We start from the raw sequence: 22,029 nt of genomic DNA, 5'->3' as shown, positions 1-22,029 counted from the left end.
TGATGATTGTACATGTAAATCGTTCAACCAAGTAGAAACTCACCTCAAGAAAAAATTATTTAAAAAATATTATTTAATTTTTTTATTAAAAAATATCAAAATGATACATTTTTATTATCCTAGTTAAACTGGGTAAAGCCATCAAACTCGTGCTCTAAATCATGACCCTAGCTAGGTTTAGTAACCTTGCTTTCTGGAACTATTTTTTTATTAAATTAAATAATTTTAAAAATATATATTTACAAAAAAGTCAACGAGTAAAATTATTAATAAAAAATGTATTTTTGTCCATATAAATTGTTTTTTCATCAATGTATTTATTTATTTTCCAATAAAAGTTGGTTTTTTAATAGCAACATAGTTTATTGAGTCCAAGCAATAACAATGAAAAGAAGTTTAAAGAAACTACATCAATTTTAAATAAAAGGAAAAGGTGTGTCTTTTCAATTAAAAAAAAAGCTAAATTTTCCTATTAATACATTAGACTTTTGTCAAAAACATATTTTTTTAGTAGTATTGTTTCTTAAATAAAAACTCATTCTGACCATGAAAGCAATTTGTAGTTTTTTTAAAAAATCATAAATCAACTATCTCTTAGCAACTATATAAAAAAAAAAATTGAAAAGATTATATTAAATAATTTATAATAAAAAAATAAAAATAAAAATATTTTATTCTCATTCTATATTAATGAGAAAAGTATCATAAAAAGCATGTATATCAAGCAGATATATAATTATCCATAAAGTAGTTGTCGATATCATTATTGGAAAAGTCCTAATTATCTTAGAAAACAAAGTCACAGCTTTTTTACAAGGAGCATGTTTTTAAATTAAAGGTATTGACAATAAAAATAAAGGGTGTTTTTTAGAAGTGTCAGCCATTTGAAATGAGTAAGAAAAGATGTATTTTGTAATTGTATAGAAGATATTCACTTTTTATTGCTTTAAATCATTTTGTTTTTTTGTTTTTTTATCTAAACACTCAATGGTAGCCTAATCACAAGTGATTTATCCTCCAATAGATATTATACATTATCATCACTAACATCTTCAAATGGTGGCATTTCATCATCATTGTTATCTTTTTCTTATTCAATCTCACCATGATCATGTAAGAATATAGGATATTGAGATGTTATGAGATCTATTTTCAAACATCAAAAACATTTGATATCAAAAGTACAGGTATTTTTAGTATCAGATTTACTTCTACTATCAGCAAAGACTTCTTCTTTTTTTTTTTTTCATAAGGTTGTTTGGTTTTAGCTCCCACAATAGGGTTATTTTGGGCAACCCCTTCCTTCCTATAATTTGGCCTCTATTTTGAAAAAGAACCTAGATTTTGAATTTGCCATGTACGACCCTTTTCTTTTAAGTCTTGATTTCACCTTTGTAATCGTTTGCATCATTTTTTTTCTAACTCTATATAGTTTTACATTTCCACCACATTCGTTGTCTCACAGTTCAAAGCATTTAAAAACCACACCAAACCTCACATCTATCCTCTCAAATTGCTACCACATATCCTGTCATATAAAGAACAAGTTTTCCATTTACTTTATAGGTGACGATCCATCTTTGAAAGACATCATCAAAATCTAAAATTTCATGTAAATAGAAGGAAAAAAAAAAAGAAGCACAAATCCCTCATGTGTTTACACTCAATATGATATCAGCTCACTCGTGTTTCATTCAATTATCTTTTTTCACGATAATATACTAATATTTTATATTTTATGCCTTTTCTTTTCAATTCTTTAGGGAACTAATCATAAACAATAAAACATCAGAGCTTTGTAACATCTAACCAAAGATTTTCAAGACATAAAAAATCAAGAAAAAAAATGATAATGAAATGAATTACAAAACGAAAATGAGAGTGAAATAGAAAACAACAATGAATACAATAATAAACACAAAAAATGAATATGAAAGTGAAGATGAATGCAATAAATATTATTAAACCCGAAACCATAATTAAGATAAACCAACCCAAAACTAATAGCAACAAACAAAATAATTTATTGATGATGCAAATTGATTCGGTTGACACTGATTTGTATTTTTCTCAAGTGCCAAATTCAAGAATTATAAGTTTCGATCTTACAAGAGTAACAAAAACTTGTGATTTTAACTTTTGTTCTTCTTTTTTTAATATATTGATTCAGTCGTAGTCTTTTTTAATAGAAACGTTTTTTATATACTATTTCCATAATAATCAAAATTGAAGAGCAATGAAAAAATAACACAAAAAAATTAAAGATAAAAAGATAGAACTTGATTTTAGATCCTTGCTTTATTATCAACTGAAACAAATCCAAAGAGTAAGAACCTTTAAACCCACATGCAAGAAATAACAACTCAAGTAATCTAAAATCATATTAAAATAAAAAACTTGATAAAATGATTACTCGAATCAAAGCACTCTCGTTATTGGATGAAAAAAACCTTAGCCAATTGATTATAACAAATTAAGAGATAAAGGTATAAGGAAGAACGTCATAATGACAATTAATTTTTTATAAATCCAAAAGAGTTCAATGAAGAACCGAGAGTATAAGCAACCTTGTACACATATAGTATTATTCTATAATAAACCAAGTTTCTCCCATAAAACATAAATACAAGTTAAGTAACCCTGTTTATACTACATAAAATTATCCTAAACAAGTCTAGAAAAAAAAAAGTATTTATCCACATAAGAAAAGAATCTTAAACCAACTAGGATAATAATATAAATCTTACATGATAGCTTCTGAACTTCATCGTAAGACTTTATAGATGTCTAATCACTATGACATTTTAATTTTACAGAAAATAAAGTCTTATAATATTTTGGAAAAATTTCACCCTGACCCAACGACAAGTTCAAAATTTATACTTGTTAGCATAAGCTATATATTAAGAAAAATAAGCTTAAAACCATCTCTAATGTTTAATCCATTTGGTTCTTGTAATATGCATTTTGATCATAAAAATTATTTAGTTAACACTTTAATCCCTGATTTTCAAAGAAACTTGTTAGGGAAAAAAATGAGAGAGAAAGTGGTCGGATTGCTATATTTTGACAACCAAAAAGTCAATCTTAATGTTAATTGGTTCATCTTGTTGAGAGAAGTTTTATTAGTATGATTTGGAACTTTATCTTGCCAGAAAAAAAAATATCAAACTTTGAGAGAGAAAAATTCTTTTAATTTAATGTGGTATTATGTTTTTAATTAGGGTTTTTCAGCTGAAAAACAAAGGTTGAAAACTAGTTTTTTAGGTCTTAAAATCAAACCCTGACTTTCCAAAAAGAGAGGTGGCAAGTATCTAAATAGTAGATATACGACATTTCCAAATATGATTGACACATTGTCCATTTATTTTAAAAAAAAATAGTGTGGGCAACATGACATCAAACCTTAAACTAAAAATTTGCAAGCTCGATCACTTAGCCTTCTTTTTATTAGGCCAAGTGCGTTGGCCTGATCTCCTGGGTTTAATTGTTTGTCCTTTTTTGTAGCCTTTTAGGCCTAATATTCTAGTTCATTGATTGTTCATTAAGGACTTGATCTTATTTGAGTGATTCTTCTCGATCTGCGCTATCTTCTTATCTTTCATGACTTGGTTTAATATGAGCTTTTGAGGAAAATTTGTATTTGTTTTCCCTTCTATAAAAACTAGAAAAAGATAACTCATATAAATACAAAAATCCATACAAATAATATCTTGAAATAAATAATTGGATACAAAGTAAACCTTTATGATATGTTAGAAAAGTAGTTGAATTTTCTAGTGATGATCAAAAGTTTGATAACCACTTTAACACTCTTGATTTATAAAGGGACTTGCTTCCATCGATGATTAGGATACATTATTGTGACTTTTCCATGGATAAAGATTTCATAGATAATTACACTTATATTGGAACTCTTTTTATATAGAATTCAATACTTGACATCTTGTCACCCATGCACATCAAGCCTACCCAGTATGATATTTACAAGGAAACACCCTAAGTGAAGGTTCTAGACATTATGTGAGTAGGTAGGTTAGCTTATTAGTCTTAAAATGTCCCACATCATTTGAATCAAAAAGCTTTAAATATTGATCTAATGCTAATAATGTTCAAAAAGTATAGACTAGGAAACTCCACATTAATTATCAATCATGACCTTGTAAAATTTTGATGAGAGTCAAAGGGTTCATATATGCTAGCCTAGGTCAAAGCCATATCAAGGCACAAATTTATCAATTCTTCTAATTTTTGGCTAAATTGACTTCCAAATTTATAATTTCATCTTTATTAGTCCTCAAACTTTCAATTTGTGTTGTTTTGACCCAATTCTCAAATTATTTTTCATTTATTTATTTTTTTAAGATTCAAAAATTGAGGTTATGATAATTGTTTTAAAAACTCAATCCAAAAGTGTTTGAGGTAAAAGGATTTATGATGAATATCAATCCTAGTATTCACTAATGTCAAAATCAGACTCTAATATTTATTAATGTCAGAGTCAAAAATATCAACTTCAATATTCACTGATATTAAAGTCATGATATTAAAGTCATGAATATTATATATTTTTTTCATGTAATATTTATCAATACTAGAGTTAGAAGTATTTGTAGTTGAATATTTATTGGCGCTAGAGTTAGGAATATTATAGGCGGACCATCAAAAGCATAATGCAACATATCTTTAGCAATTTAAAACAAAATTAGAAATGAACCTACCTAAGGTAGGACGCTTAAAAGGTGATAGTATCTTTCTTTTTACGTAATCGGTCTCATACTATAGAATCTTTATTGAGTAGTTAAGGTTCCTAGTGACCATAATACTATATGGTTACTCCTTAATAATACTAGATGATGACTCTAGATTCAGAAATATCAACTCTGATATTTATTGATGCTAGAGTCAAAAATATCAATTATAATATTCACTAATGTCAAAGTCAGAAATATCATATATATTTTTCACGTAATATTTATCAATACTAGAATTATAAGTATTTGTAGTTAAATGTTTATTGGCGCCAGAGTTATGAATATTATAGGTAGACCATTAAAAGGGTAATACAACAAATCATTAGTAATTTAAAACAAAACTAGCAATAAATTTATCTCAGGTAGGACGCTTAAGAGGTAATAGTATTTTTTTCTTTTGCGTAATCAATCTCGTACTATAGATCTTTGCTGACCAGTTAGAGTTCCTAATGACTATAATACTAGGTAAAGTGACTCCTTAAATCATTTTTTTTTCATCTAAGAACAAGATGCCATATATCTTTTTTTTTGAAGCATTAAAGGTCGTCATGATGTCAAGTCAATAATCCATGTAATATGATGGCAACTCTTTTAGAAACTAATAGGTTACACTAGCTTACACTATACTTTATGAGTTATGCACACCATTTCAAACTATAACCTATGATTAGATTGGCGAGGACCTCAACGCTTTGGGATTTCGATCTTCAAATATGTGGAGTGGCCATTTTTTCTCCTGTCGACACTTGCTTACATTATAGATCCACGAAAAGAAAGCTAGCGACCTTCCAAATATAGGAAGCAAGTCTCAGAAACCATGTATTATAGATAGAATTCAAACTAGCGATGGTGTATAATGGAGGATAAAATAGGACTCGATGTTAAACTTATCTTCAACTTTAGTTAAATTCGACAACCTAGCTACTACAAGGTTATCTTGTAGGATGGAGACATACTTATTTTTATTCTATAAACAAAGTACTGATCATAACAACATTTTGTGATCTTATCAAGAGTCAGTATCATGGCCGCTAAAATCACCCCAATCAAAATACTAAATAAGGATTTCTTACATGATCAGTTTGAGTTTTGCAAATTACTTACACTTTCTAAGATGATTAATGAGACATCAACCTATTACGTTAGTAAAAGTGCCTAATAAACTCATTATTAATTTAAGTAAAAGTTAGTTCGAAGCGTCCCATTGGGTGAAATTCTAATTGGACTCATATTGTGATCAATGCTAGTTGAAATAGTTCATCATGAGCCTATTGGTGGTCAAGAACCAAAATGCTGATCAAACAATCATAGGAATTGCCAGTCTAATTACGCAAATCAAGCCCACTGATGATCAAAATGCTAAAGGTTCATAGAATCATGGAAAACAAGGAAAGAACTATATCATAACAAAGTCAAATCAAGGAGATTGAATCCCTCAAAGAAGAAGTAGCTCAATTAATTAGTTTACTGATTAGTACTTAAAAGTGTATTTTTATCATGGTTTTATATCATCATTTTGCACTTGAAGTATCAATAACTCAACTAAAAGCATGTTTTATAATAATATATCTAATAATATAAGATACCTTTAATTTATGGTAAATGTTCATTTTAAATGCAGGTCTATCACATAAATGAAAGGATTGATTAATGACTTTAAGAACTTAAATTGCAAGGGCAAAGAGATGACCAAAATTAGAAAAGAGATGTTGGTGCAATCGAAACTGGAACACTATTCGGTAATTGGGTCATATGTGGAGCTATAAATCTCAGATTTAGGTCTACTTTATATGGATGGAAAAGTAAGACATATGCCTACAACTTTCATATGGAGCCCAATATCTAAAAAGGCCATTTTCAAGTCCAAATTATTGCAACAACAAAGAAGCCCGAAGCTGTCCTCCAGCCCGAGCACTGTTCAGTATTTTGGCCATATCTGGAGTTCTAGAAGTCCAAATGAGCTGAATTATTTACACAAGAAATCTGAGATAATTTCCTACAACTTTTATGTTTTTGAATGGATCTGATTTTGACATTATCAATGACGTTTTGGGCAGACAAGAGAAGATAAGGATTGTCACCAAGTCAAGAGTTGGCTACCCACTCATCAATTAGTCATCAAATCAATAGTTCCCAATTTTGGCCTATAAAAGGAGGCATTTGCCATGTATTTAAGCATCTTGGTTTCCAGATCAAGATCATGCTCTTGCTTTCTCTCTTTGTATTTTTTTGTATTGCTTATGCTTTGCTTTCATTAATATCAAGTTTATGCCTTTCATTTACTTAGTTAACTTTTATCTTCTTTATGTTTTTATTTTGTTTATTTATTTTTCTTTCTTTTATTATGTTTAGCTAAGTTTATTATGTCAAGGTGAAAATGTTACACTAATGGTGTAAGAATAAGTATAGTGTAAAATTAATATGGACTTTAATGTTTGATACTAACATGTTTTGTATTTGTTATCTTGTTCACTCTTTAATACTTTGCTTGTTAAATGACTAATCTTGATTTATGTTGTATAACACTTGGTACAACAAATGCCTGGCACTTTCATAGCCCATACTGTATGGGATAACCGACACCTGAGTTATGAAAGGAACTTGATTTGTTGTTAACATAAGTTATAATCATGAATGCTTGATGAAATTTACAAGTATTAGCATTAATCGAATAAGATGACTAATGTAATCATGTTAACAATCTATAATCAGATTGGAACCTCCTTTGTGTGTGGTTTCCAATTGAATAATAAAAGTTTATACTATACTTGTTTGACATACCATTAGTGGATCCTCTAACCTTGACATTTGTTATTATCATTGTTTAATCGTTACATTAATATTTCTTCTCAAAGTTCTCATCATCTTCTTCTTCTTCTCCTTCTTTTTCTATCAATGATGTTTGGGCAGACAAGAGAAGATAAGGATTGTCAACAAGTCAAAAGTTGGCCACCCACTTACCAATTAGTCATCAAATCAATAGTTCCCAATTTTAGCCTATAAAAGGAGGCATTTGCCATGCATTTAGGCATCTTGGTTTCCAGATCAAGATCATGCTCTTCCTTTCTCTCTTTGTATTTTTTATGCTTTGTTTTCATTAATATTAAGTTTATGCCTTTCATTTCCTTTCCTTTACTTAGTTAACTTTTATGTTCTTATTTTGTTTATCTATTTTGCTTTCTTTCATTATGTCTAGCTAAGTTAGTTATGTCAAGGTGAAAAGGTTACACTAATGGTGTAAGAATAAGTATAATGTAAACTTAATATGGACCTTAATGTTTGATACTAACATGTTTTATATTTGTTATCTTGTTCACTCTTTAATACTTTGCTTGTTAAATGACTAATCTTGATTTATGTTGTATAACACTTGGTACAACAAATGCTTGGCACTTTCATAGCCCATAATGTATGGTATAACCGACACCTGAGCTATGAAAGGAACTTGATTTATTGTTAACATAAGTTATAATCATGAATGCTTGACGAGATTTACAAGTATTAGCATTAATTGAATAAGATGACTAATGTAATCATGTTAACAATATATAATCTGATTGGAACCTCCTTTGTGTGTGGTTTCCAATTCAATAATAAGAGTTTATACTATACTTGTTTGATATACCATTAGTGGAACCTCTAACCTTGACATTTGTTATTATTATTGCTTAATCCTTACATTAATATTTGATCTCCAAGTTCTCATCATCATCATCTTCTTCTTCTTCTCTTTCATTATTATTATTATTATTATTATTATTATTATTATTATTATTATTATTATTATTATTATTATTGTTATTGTTATTGTTGTTGTTATTGTTATTGTTGTTGTATTATTGTTATTTATAATTTGTACAATTAGCCTCCCTGTGGTTCGACCCCGGTCTTGCCAGGTTATTTATTACTTCGACACTCCTACACTTGGAAGAAGACATCAATCTTTTAGTCGTGTCATTTACTTGCTAGGCACTCTAAACAATACAATTGGATATTAAAGGGACATATAAAAGGGTCAACTCTTCTACACAACTTACTATTGAAGTGCCCATTTCATAGCCTATAGTAAACACATAGGACAACTCCACAATCTTCTTGTTGTCGTTCTAGCATTATGCTATAATGCCTAAAAAATTAGACCTCTAAGGCATGAGGAAAAGGAATGGTAAGCTTTTTTTTTTAATTAACATAAATATCCAGATTATTTTGCGTGCACCTTGTTAATCTCACAGGCCTTGAATTTAACGACCATGTAAGTTTCTAGTGAACTTGATGCTTGAGGAACTCGAACTGGTGACCTCTAAGGAGCAAACTTATAACCTAACCAATTAAGTTAGACCCTTCAGTACTGAGTAAGGGATGGTGGGAAATAATTACTCAATTATAACTGCCACTAAATGAGAAGGAGCTTGTTTACATATCCCATGAGTGTCTAATGGACTATCTATATTAGAGAATAATATAAATCATATCTTGGAGCCTCACCTAACAACTATTTATATTATTTTCTAACAGCCTCACTTAACAGCTTAAGTTATTGAATTGAGATGGTTTTTTGAAATGGTATGAAAGCCTTGAAGACCAAGCGGTCACGAGTTTGAATGTTACCATCCCCATTTATTTGATAAAAATTAAACAAAAAATAATTTGATTATGTGCAAATTTCAATCACAAAAACCTTTCATTTAAAAGAATGTATTACAGAATAATATAAATCGTATGTCATTTTGTTTCAAAGAACTTGTCACTATGGCCAAAATGATAAAATATGGTATAGGTACGAGGTTGATCAAGAATGTGGCTATAAGGCCCTATAAGTAATAATAAAAATGGCAACCCTCTCTCCATATAAGTCATCCTCAGGGATTGGCATCCATCTTCCATAAAATGTAGTATACCAATGCCTCTTACTTGCTTCAGTAATTATACCTACTTCAGTGAATCTTATACACCTACTATATCCTAACTTGTACAATCCAAGTATATAATAAGAGTATCATTATAGAGTTCAAGGTTCTATTAAAAAATACAAGCATCAAGTCCAAGCATCAAGTCTTGAACTGTGAAGTTTAGGATAATAGATTTTGAAAAAAAGTAGTGGAAGATACAACAATATCAACACCAATCCTTAATACGTTGGAGACTAAAGTACTCTAAAAGAAACAAGGATCTTTAATTACCTTAGTTACCTCACTCCTAAAATGATATCTATCGTCTTTTTCTAAGTGCTCGTCAAATAAAACCTGCATTGATCAAGCCTATCCAATCACTACTGCCTATTTGGTTAAAAGACACAATGTTGAGAATTGTCAAGACTTCAAGAGGCAGGCATAGCATGATCAATGATGGAATATGGATATCATTTATTCGAGAGAGAGCCACCCATTAAACCCACAAAGCTTTTCATTTACATGCAAGAAGATTGTAAAAAATGTTCATACTTTATATTTAGTTTCAAACATTATTTTTCCTGAAAAAAAGGTATTTGCTTTCGTGAAGATTTACCAACTTATTTTGATGATTCCATTCTTTTTATTTATTATTAATTTGAAGTTAATAGACATTTGCTTGAAAGTATTATTTGGTATTCAATCAATGGTTTCCCTAGCTAGGATGAAGAGATATAATTAATGATAAATGCATTCACAAAACTCATAAAATTGATCAAGTTTCAAAATATGTTATGCAAAAGTTTGTGGCAATTTTTCATTTTAAAAAAAGTATTGTAATTCAATTCTAATCCCTGAATATTAAAACTTTATCAAAAAATCTGAGAATCTCTAGAATATGAGAATGATAGATGTTCAAACAACTAAGGGAAATTATGACGTTATTCAAAAATAGAAAACTATTTTTCTTTTTCTTTTTCTTTTTTCAATTTTATTTTTTCTAGTTTTTATTTCTAATATAGAATTAAAAAATCATGTTCATGAATTTTTCAAACAAAAAATGAAATACATATTAATATTATAACTATTTTTCATGAAAAAATCAAAACTATATTTATAATAATCATCTTAATATTTTGTATTCATTATAATTTAATTATAAAATATTAATTTTATTTCATTCGTTAGGTTGTTAACTCAGAAAAATAGTCATGTTAGATTTATAATAAAAATAAAAATAAAATATTGTTAAAAAGTGATTATATAGAATAGAAAACAAATTAGATTGTTTGTGTCTTTTATTTATTTGAAAAACAATGGAAAACTTGTAAAAACATTATGAATAACTTTCAAATGTGTTTTTCAAATTCAACACAAAATTTAAAAATTGGTTTTCGTGTGAAGAAATATTATATTTCAACCGAAATTTTTAGTTTTTTATTTTTAATCCAGTCTTTTTAAAAAAATTGAAATATTATTGACGTTTATGTGTAGCCTTGCCTTTCTTCCTCTGCTCCCTGCATGTTGTTCTTTCAAACAAACACGACAGCTACTTTTTTCCTCTCTCGTGCTCTTCTATCTCCTCAAATCGGCCAAGACACACAGGTTTTTCCTGCATTGTTTTCCCCATCCCTAAAAAGAAATTAACTCACATAACCTGCTGCAAAGCAGCCAAAAACACACCCTCTCAAGCCTTGAAAAACGTTGTCCACCATTATAATACACCCATCTCCACAGCCGCTATTCTTGCTCCAAAAACAGTACAGAAACATCTAACAAAAGAGTTGAGCGGTGCGGATTAATTGGGCAAAATAAAAGACCGACATTTAGCCGGAGAGTTAGAAAGGAGAGTTTTTTCTCTCTTTCTTTTTTTTTTGGAGAGGAAACGCTCTGGATTATTTTGGCTCTGGGTTTCAAAGTTTCCAAAAAGAGGGACAGACTGCTTGAGGGAGTGTGAGAAGGAGAAATGCAGTAGTTATACACTCTTACAGTCGTTCAGAGAGAAAAAGAAGAACACCTTCTGAGCTTGTGCTATATATTCGGAACGCTGCCAAGGTTTTCTAATCGGTCAGGCCAAGCTTCCCTCAGGTACGCTATCCATGCCCTTTCTTTGTTCAGCTTAAAGAGTCGGTGCACAGTTCTGTTGTTTTCCTTTTCTTTTGCATTGAGAATTTAATCTAGATATATATTGTAGAAATCACGTTGCGTTTATCCTGCTTCCTTCGTACCTGTTAAAACCTCACGTGACGGGTTCAATGGTTGATTGAAGATTAAGATTTCATTTTTTTTTTCGTGCGAAGAATAATGAAGAGAATGAATGCCTTGTTAAAGTCCAGATAATCGGCCTTGCTCGGTTCATGTTGAGCTTAAGTACGAAGAAGGCCGTTTAGGTCGTTAAAAAATGGGACTTCTATGTCGGTGATGAGTGCGGCCGTGAGGGCTAGTTCGTTTCTGGCTTCTCGAGTTGCTGTGCAGCTAGCTTAGCTTTGTCTAGGATGAGCATGAAACGCAGAAATACGAATGGAATAACATCAGTGAGTGTCCTTGTGTACTGCAAGCCAAAACTCTAGGTACCCAAGTGTCAGATGTGGTGGAAACGTGCTTTTGCTGGCTGTTTCCTTGTCAATTTCCTTTGGTTTGGACGCTAGTTGAAACATTAACTGTTAGTTAATATATAAGATACGAGGTTTGCATTTGGGTTTTGGGTGGATGGGGGGACAATTTCCAGTCTTCTAAGTTTCAGCTTGCTTTGTTTTTGGCATGGCTTGATAATGAACGAGGGCCATGTTTCTGTCATTTTTTTCTTACATGAGAACCATGCCCTTGTTGTTATGTGATTTCAGTGAGTCTTGTTGCTTGATTGGACAAGGGGTTAAGATGGTCAGGTGCAGGTCGATCCAATTTATGTATGTGTGCGTCGGTGCATTTATTAATGTATATCTCCCCTATGCTAGATCTAGTTTTGAATTTCCCTTGATATTTGGAGTTGTTCGGATATAATTGTGTTTGTTTCTGTGGTTGGTCGGGTGTTTTTAAAAAGTATAAAATATTTTTTTAAGATTAATTTTTTTATTTTTAGATTATTTTAATATGTTGATATCAAAAATAAATTTTTAAAAAATTATTTTAATATATTTTTAAATGAAAAACACTTTTAAAAGTAATAGCTATCATAATATCAAATACTACAAATATCTCAATTTCTCTCTAAAAAAAGGGTTAAAAAACTCTTTTAAAGTCCGATGTTGGACTAATATGATTTAATAATAAACTTTGAATGTATTAACATGTTGAAAATCATCTTTTTGTTTATTATAGAATCATGTTTAATTTGCACTTATAATTCATTGTTTACATATAAAATACACATACATGAATTAATCATGGATAACAATGATTTTTCATGCTAAAATAGAGAAAAAAAGCTAAAATCAATCATAAATGAATTAGAAGAATCAATAAAGCTAATGAAGTTGATTAACCGACAAGAAATCATGATCAACCAACAAAGCTTAAATACATATGAATAACTAAAAGATACATTTCTTTTCATAGCAGAAATCTTCAATAAAATAACGAATCAAAAATCACAAATTAACTTAGAATTCACAAATTAACGTAGGTATATTTGACAAGACTAAAATATTAATGTTTTTTCCCAAGTGCAGGTGTGTCGAAGTAATAAATAACCTGGCAACACCGGGGTCGAACCACAAGGAGGTTAATTGTACAAATTATAAATAACAATAATACAACAACAATAACAATAATAATAATAATAATAATAATAATAATAGTAGTAGTAGTAGTAGTAGTAGTAGTAGTAGTAAAGAAAAAGAAGGACATGAAGAAGAAAAAAATGAGAACATTGAGATGGAATATTAATGTAAGGATTAAACAATGATAATAACAAATGTCAAGGTTAGAGGTTCCACTAATGGTATGTTAAACAAGTATAGTATAAACTCTTATTATTCAATTGAAAACCACACACAAAGGAGGTTCCAATCAGATTATAGATTGTTAACATGATTACATTAGTCATCTTATTCGATTAATGCTAATACTTGTAAAACTCGTCAAGCATTCATGATTATCACTTATATTAACAACAAATCAAGTTTTTTTCATAGCTCAGATGTCGGTTATACCATACAATATTAACTATGAAAGTACCAAGCATTTGTTGTACCAAGTGTTATACAACATAAATCAAGATTATTCATTTAACAAGCAAAGTATTAAAGAGTGAATAAGATAACAAATACAAAACATGTTAGTATCAAACATTAAATTTCATATTAAGTTTACACTATACTTATTCTTACACCATTAATGTAACTTTTTCACCTTGACATAATAAACTTAACTAAACATAATAAAAATAAATAAATAAATAAATAAAATAAGAACATAAATAAGATAAGAGTTAACTAAGTAAAAGAAAGAAAATGAAAGGCATAAACTTGATATTAATGAAAGCAAAGCATAAACATTACAAAAAATACAAAGAGAGAAAGCAAAAGCATGATCTTGATCTGGAAACCAAGATGCCTAAATGCATGGCAAATGTCTCCTTTTATAAGCCAAAATTGAAAACTATTGATTTGATGACTAATTGATGAGTGGGTGACCAACTCTTGACTTGGTGACAATCCTTATCTTCTCTTATCTGCTCAAAATGTCATTGATAACGTCAAAATTGGAGTCACTTACAAACATGAAAGTTGTAGAAACTTGTCTTATATTTCCTGTGTAAAAAATGCGGGTCATTTGAACTTCTAAAACTCCAGATATGGGCCAAATACTAAACAGTGCTCGGGCTAAAAGACAGATTCGAACCTCTTTGTTGTTGCTCTAATTTGGACTTGAAAATGGTATTTTTAGATCTTAGGCTCCTATGAAAGTTATAGGTCTATATCTTACCTTTCCATCCATATAAAGTAGACCTAAATCTGAGATCTACAGCTCCAGATATGACCTAATTACCAAATAGTGTCCCGATTTGGATTACACCGACATCTCTTATCTAAGTTTAGCTATCTCTTTGTCCTTTCAATTTCAGTTCTTAAATTCATCAATCAATCTTTTCATTTATATGATAGGCCTGTATTTAAAATAAATATTTACCATAAATTAAAGGTATCTTATATTATTAGATACGTTATTATAAAACATACTTTAGTTAAGGAGTTATTGATACTTCAAGTGCAAAATAATGATACAAAACCTTGATAAAAATACATTTTTAAGTACTAATCAATATCTTACAAGTTAACTTTATTGCTATATGAATATTGATAAAAGCATTCATTAAACCTAATATATTTTATATATGAACCACTTTGTTCACATGTCCCATCTCATTCATCTTATTTTTTTAACTTGATAGTTTAGCATCATTTATAATAAATATAATAAAAGGCCATGTTGAAGTTAGCTAATAAAGATCTTAAGTGGGATAATGATAGTTCATTTATGGAACTATAAAGGTATGGTTGATAAGCTCTTGAAGAGAAAGATTAGAACAAAGACCACCAGCCCAAAATATATTTGGGTACACCCTAGCAAATACTTAATAATTAGACATTACTTTAGATACATATGTAATACTTAGGCATTGGGTTGAGCACCTAACAAATTCTAAGACATCAACCTAGGTAAGTCTTCGATACCAAGGCATTAACCCATGTAATAAAAAAATAGCTTGTGCCTTTAAGCAATAAATTTTTCACGTAACAAACATGAAATGAAAATGACATTAATTCTAGGGAATCAGCCCAGATAGTGAATAAAAAAATGCTTATTAGGTTACATGTCCTTCAAGCTAGAAGCTAGTCAAGCAACTAACTTGATAAACAAAAATCTTGTCAATACTAGGACATCAATTCATGTAACAAAAAAATAAAAAAAAATTGTTAGGAAACATATCCTTAAAGTAAAAAACTTGTGAGATAGCAAGAATTATAGGCAAAAACCTTGTTAATACTATAGAAAATAAAATAAATAATAAGGAATTAAAGCTTATTAGGCAGCTTGCCTTTCAAGCAAAAATCTTGTTAGATAGGAAACTCGATAGTCAATCTTTGTCAATAACAAAGCATCAACCTAGGTAATCTTGAAGGAAAAAAACCTTATCATGTTGGCGCCTCCCTAAAATCCAAAAAACTTACTAGCACAAATCCTTTAAACACATATTGAAACCCACCAAGTCCAATACAAACACTACCAAAAATCCATTAAAAAAAAACCTTTAAATCTTCTTGCATGTCAACACCTCATATGAATCCAAATTTTCACTAAAACCAAACCCTCAACGGTTTTCCTACGAGCCAATATTTAGTGCAAAAGTTTTATTTTGGAAAGTTCCTTAACTAGCTATAGTAACATAAATTAAGACTCACTTTCATGAAATATGATAATGTAACAAATCTTTACATTTCCAAGAAAAAGAATCAAATGGATCGTTGTTACACATCTTTATTCATAAAAAGGGATGACTAAAGAAGAAGAATTATTTATACACCATTTCACTTTTACTCCACATGCCTTTTTATTTTAGTTTCCTTAAATCCTTCTCTCTCTTTTTTGTAATATGATGTCCACATGTTGCTATTTTATCATGCATAGGAATTTTCTTATATATAGGATTATAACAAACTTTGGAAAGTAATTGATATAAATAACAAAATTTGTTTCCTTATCTCTTCTTCTTTTTTTTCTTTCTTCTTCTTCTTCTATAGATATTAATCAATACAAGCCATTGTTGACCTTGACAATGAACTCTCAAAGTTCACTCAAATGCTTGAAAGAAATCCTAGTGGGATTCTTTTGAATTCAACATGCAACAAGTAGAATCAGAGCGGTAGATCTTCAAACCTAGGCCTTAAAACAAGTTTGAAGAGACTAAAGATCTTCTTAGTGGAATGATAGATCAAACTAGATCTATGTTGCAAAAGTTGGAAGAAAATCACTAGCCCTACAAGGCTTCTGCTACTAAAGGCACCATTTATTTGAATAATGATGGAAGTGCTCAGGTTTTTTCTACGGGAATTACTCTGTAAACTGCAATATAAACCATGTCGATGCAATCTTGTTCACCTGCATAAACTCTTTTTACATTAACTAGGAATATAATTTTTTCTTCTAGTAAGTCCACTTTTGGCTCTTATTCTACATCACATACAAGTTCCTTTATTTTTGACACAATTACATCATCATTATCATCATCATCCGTTCATTTGCCTCTATTTAAAATTCATACAAGCCATACCTCTCTGGAACAAATTTATCTTCCTCTTCCTCAACTTCGTCTTTCTATTATTGAGATGACATATATAAGCCCTAGAATTCAAAAAAAAAAGACCTTATGACCTTAATATTATTGGAAACATAACACTTGCTATTGAGAAGGGAATTGTCACTGGCTCTACAACTCTTATCCTTCTAACCCTCCTGATGCATCTTTATTTGTTCCCTATCATGCCATAGAAGAGTGTGAGAAGTGCAGCACCTAAAATGGTTGTTTGTGCAATTCTTTGAATCTCTCTTCTAATTCTCATTTGAAAATGGACACTAATCTTGAAAAATTGAAAAAGTATTTTCCCGCTCTGCCTCAGAATGCGATTACAAAAATTTACCGTGCTAGATGTGCAAGATTGAGATTGTTAATGAATCATGGAATTCCTGAAGATATTCGTTGGTTGATTGAAGCAAAGGTCCGATTATCAGGTGAGTCCTCTAATTTCTTTATTTCACACATGCCTGGAACAGGTAAAAGCACTTTTGCAAAGAAACGTCGTGCAAAACGACTAGAAGTCTGTCATCGATGTGCTAGATGGACTTGTAATACACAATGTCGTTCTTTAGGAATGGTATCTATAAACCGTGAAGATAAAATACAATTCATTAAGGATGGCCTGAGTAAGGAGTCTTTAGATAATCTTCTATTGACTCTTGAGACGCATCCTAGTGGAGATGTGCATCGTGCAATTCATGATTTATGGCCACTATTTCATAAAGAACATGATCGACTTAGTCTTGGGAATCTGACTAAAAAAGACCCTGTTTGCCAGTTTTTAAGAAAACTGGATGGGAAGCCTATCCCCGACCCATAGAGGGCGTTTAAGCCGTTCTTGGACGTAAAACCAAGGGAAGATGTGAGCCACAATCACAACTACCTGTACATACACATGTTTTTTTTCAAAAGTAAATAAATAAATAAAAAGAGAGAGAGAGTGTGTGAGACTCTAGCTGGCCTACATATAGATGTTATGATTGCCTTTCTAATTTCTCATCTATAAAACCCTCTTTTCCTTCCTTTCATTTCTACTCAACCCATACATTTAACAAATACAGAAGTGTGTAGAAATGGCAAGTTCCTCAGGTCATCAAATAAGAAATATTTGTGTTTTCGGTGGATCTAGTCCTGGGAAAGAAAAGGAGTTTTTAGAATCAGCAAATCATCTTGGTTAGGTGCTAGCTGAGAGAAAGATTCATTTAGTGTATGGGGGAGGCAGTCTTGGGTTAATGGGAGGTGTGTCAATAGCTGCATTTTTAGGAGGTAGTCAAGTTTTGGGGGTCGTCCCTGAAGCTTTGGCACAAGGGGACATCATTGGAAAAACAATTGGAGAGGAACTTCAGGTCTCCACAATGTCGGCTCGAATGAATGCAATGTTTAACCATGCTGATGCTTTCATTGCTTTACCAGGTGGTCTAGGCACATTGGAAGAGATCTTTCATATTTCCTCTTGGGCTCAATTGCACATTCACCATAAACCCATAGGTTTGTTAAATGTTAATGGTTATTATGATAAGTTGTTGTCTTTTCTTGATCATGCTGTGGAACAGGAATTTCTAACATCTTCTGCACGACAAATCATAATCTCTGCTGCTACTGCTGAACAGTTGATTGACCAACTACAATCTTTCATTCCTGTGATTGATCCTTCCATGAGTCGCATAAATTGGTCATCTACGGGAAGCCGTAAAAAGCTTAGATTGGATTTGAGCCTTCATTTGTGAATTTTTGTGTCTTTTGGTTTTATTATTGTGTTTTGTTATTTCTTATTTTTGTTTTAGTGTGTTTCAGGTTTTGTCAGTGTTCGTTATTTCAGGTGATATCTTTTATACTCTATCTTTCTACCTTAGAACATTGAGGACAATGTCTCGTTTTGGTTGGGGGGAGAGGGTAGTAGTTGATAAAAAAAAATTGTTTTTCATTTCATAAAGCATGTGCATAATTGTTGTTACTAGGATGGCAGAGTAAAGGAGTTCTTTTGTTAAAGTGACTCTTGAGACGCATCTTAGTAACCATTCTTAACAAGGTCTATTATAATACTTCCTGAAATATTCAGGTTTACAAACTCTCGTATTGTTACCACTTAATTCTGCTCATATACTTATTTAACATGTATTCTTAAACCTTAATTTACACACACACACTTTAACATATGATTGTGGGTTGCATATTGGATTATTACATTATTTATGTTCTTTTGTTAAAGGTAACAACTAAGGGAAAGGGATTGTATATAATTAAAAAAAAAACATGAAAAAAAAGAAAGAAAAAAAAAAGAAAAAAAAGAAGAAAAAAAAATGATGATAATAAAAATGTAGATAAGTTTGGTTTCGTAGCCTCCCTAACCTAAGCAATTAAGTCCGAAGGGGTGTTTTAACACCTAATACCCTAAAGTCAACTGACTTGGGAGCTATTGGCCCAACGCTTGTTACATGGGTTGAGGAGAAAAGCTTAAGGGAATCAAACATTGCACTATCTACATATCAGTATCTGCGACCCGAGTTACTAAGCTCGTAGGGGTGTCTTAACACCTAATGCCCTAAGACCAACTGGTCTGGGAGTCATTAGCTGAAAGCTCGTTACATGGGTTAAAGATGCATGATGTTTTTAAAGTATATGTATATAGAGTTAAAAAAAAAAAAGACAAAAATAGTAATCCCAACCCAAGGAAGTTAACCTTAAACATTAGAACAAAAATTTTGTTTTCTTCCAAGAAAAGCCCCATAATTATGTGTTGATACATTGAGCACAAAAGAAAGGTTTATTAATATCTTGTTAAGTGGTATTGAGCAGATATATAAATTTAATGAGAGTTTGTTTATCTGGATAGACTAATGGAAGTTAAATGATGAATACCTTGCTTTGTGGAATATACAAATTGTTTTTCTATTTTACGCTTTGATTACTAGGGACTAGTAATAAGCTGGTTGGGGGGTGTGATTAGTACTTAAAAGTGCATTTTTATCATGGTTTTATATCATCATTTTGCACTTGAAGTATCAATAACTCCTTAACTAAAATATGTTTTATAATAATGTATCTAATAATATAAGATACCTTTAATTTGTGGTAAATGTCTATTTTTAATGCAGGTCTATCACATAAATGAAAGGATTGATTGATGACTTGAAGAACTTAAATTGCATGGATAAAGAGATGGTCAAACTTAGAGAAGAGATGTCGGTGCAATCCAAACCGGAACACTGTTCGGTAATTGGGTCATATCTGGAGCTATAGATCTCAGATTTAGGTCCAATTTATATGGATGGAAAGGTAAGACATAGGCCTACAACTTTCATATGGAGCCCAAGATCTAAAAAGGCCATTATCAAGTCCAAATTGTAGCAACAACAAAGAAGCCCGAATCTGTCTTCCAGCCCGAGCACTGTTCAGTATTTTGGCCATATCTGAAGCTTTAGAAGTCCAAATGAGCTGAATGTTTTACACAAGAAAGCTAAGATAATTTCCTACAGCTTTCAGGCTTTCAAGTGGCTCCAATTTTGATGTTATCAATGAAGTTTTGGGCAGATAAGAGAAGATAAGGATTGTCACCAAGTCAAGAGTTGGTCACCCACTCATCAATTAGGCATCAAATCAATAGTTCCCAATTTTGGCCTATAAAAGGAGGCATTTGCCATGCATTTAGGCATCTTGGTTTCCAGATCAAGATCATGTTCTTGCTTTCTCTCTTTGTATTTTTTGTAATGTTTATGCTTTGCTTTCATTAATATCAAGTTTATGCCTTTCATTTCCTTTCATTTACTTAGTTAACTTTTATCTTATTTATGTTCTTATTTTGTTTATTTATTTTTCTCTCTTTCATAATGTTTAGCTAAGTTTATTATGTCAAGGTGAAAAGGTTACACTAATGGTGTAAGAATAAGTATAATGTAAACTCAATATGAACTTTAATGTTTGATACTAACATGTTTTGTATTTGTTATCTTGTTCACTCATTAATACTTTGCTTGTTAAATGACTAATCTTGATTTATGTTGTATAACACTTGATACAACAAATGCTTGACACTTTCATAGCCCATGTTGTATGGTATAACTAACACCTGAACTATGAAAGGAACTTGATTTGTTGTTAACATAAGTTATAATCATGAATGCTTGACGAAATTTACAAGTATTAGCATTAATTGAATAAGATGACTAATGTAATCATGTTAACAATCTATAATCTGATTGGAACCTCCTTTGTGTGTGGTTTCCAATTGACTAATAAGAGTTTATACTACACTTGTTTGACATACCATTAGTGGATCCTTTAACCTTGACATTGTTTGTTATCATTATTTAATCCTTACGCTAATTTTCCATCTCAAAGTTCTCATCAACCTTTCTTCTTCTTCTTCTTCTTCTTCTTCTTCTTCTTTATTATTGTTATTATTATTATTATTATTACTACTATTATTACTACTACTAGTATTATTAGTATTATTATTGCTACTATTATTATTGTTGTTGTTGTTGTTACTATTGTTATTGTTTAGAATTATTGTTTATAATTTGTATAATTAACCTCCTTGTGGTTCGACTCCGGTCTTGCCGGGTTATTTATTACTTCGACACTCCTGCACTTGGGAGAAGACATCAATCTTTTGGTCGTGTCAATAATCATGTTAGAACATTTAAAGACCACATGAATCCCACAAGAACATCTTTTTATGATGACAGAGTAAAGGAGATCTTTTTTATGACTCTTGAGACGCATCTTAGTAATCATTCTTAATAAGGTCTATCATAATACTTTTTGAAATATTCAGGTTTACAAATTCTTGTATTGTTATCACTTAATTATGCTCATATACTCATTTAACATGTATTCTTAAACCTTAATTTACACACACACACTTTAACATATGATTCTGGGTTGCACATTGGATTATTATATCATTGATGTTCTTTTGTTAAAGGTAGCAACTACAGAAAAAAGGATAGTCTTATTTAAAATAAAAAAGAAAAAAAAACAAATAAAAAAATAAGAGAAAAAAATGATAATAATAAAAATGTAGATAAGTTTGGTTTTGTAGCCTCCCTAACCTAAGCAATTAAGCCCGAAAAGGTGTTTTAACACC

Source organism: Populus euphratica, unplaced genomic scaffold (genome assembly GCF_000495115.2).
Source record: "Populus euphratica unplaced genomic scaffold, PopEup_1.0 scaffold521.1, whole genome shotgun sequence".
NCBI classification, from domain to species: domain Eukaryota; kingdom Viridiplantae; phylum Streptophyta; class Magnoliopsida; order Malpighiales; family Salicaceae; genus Populus; species Populus euphratica.
This window is presented reverse-complemented; position numbering follows the sequence as displayed.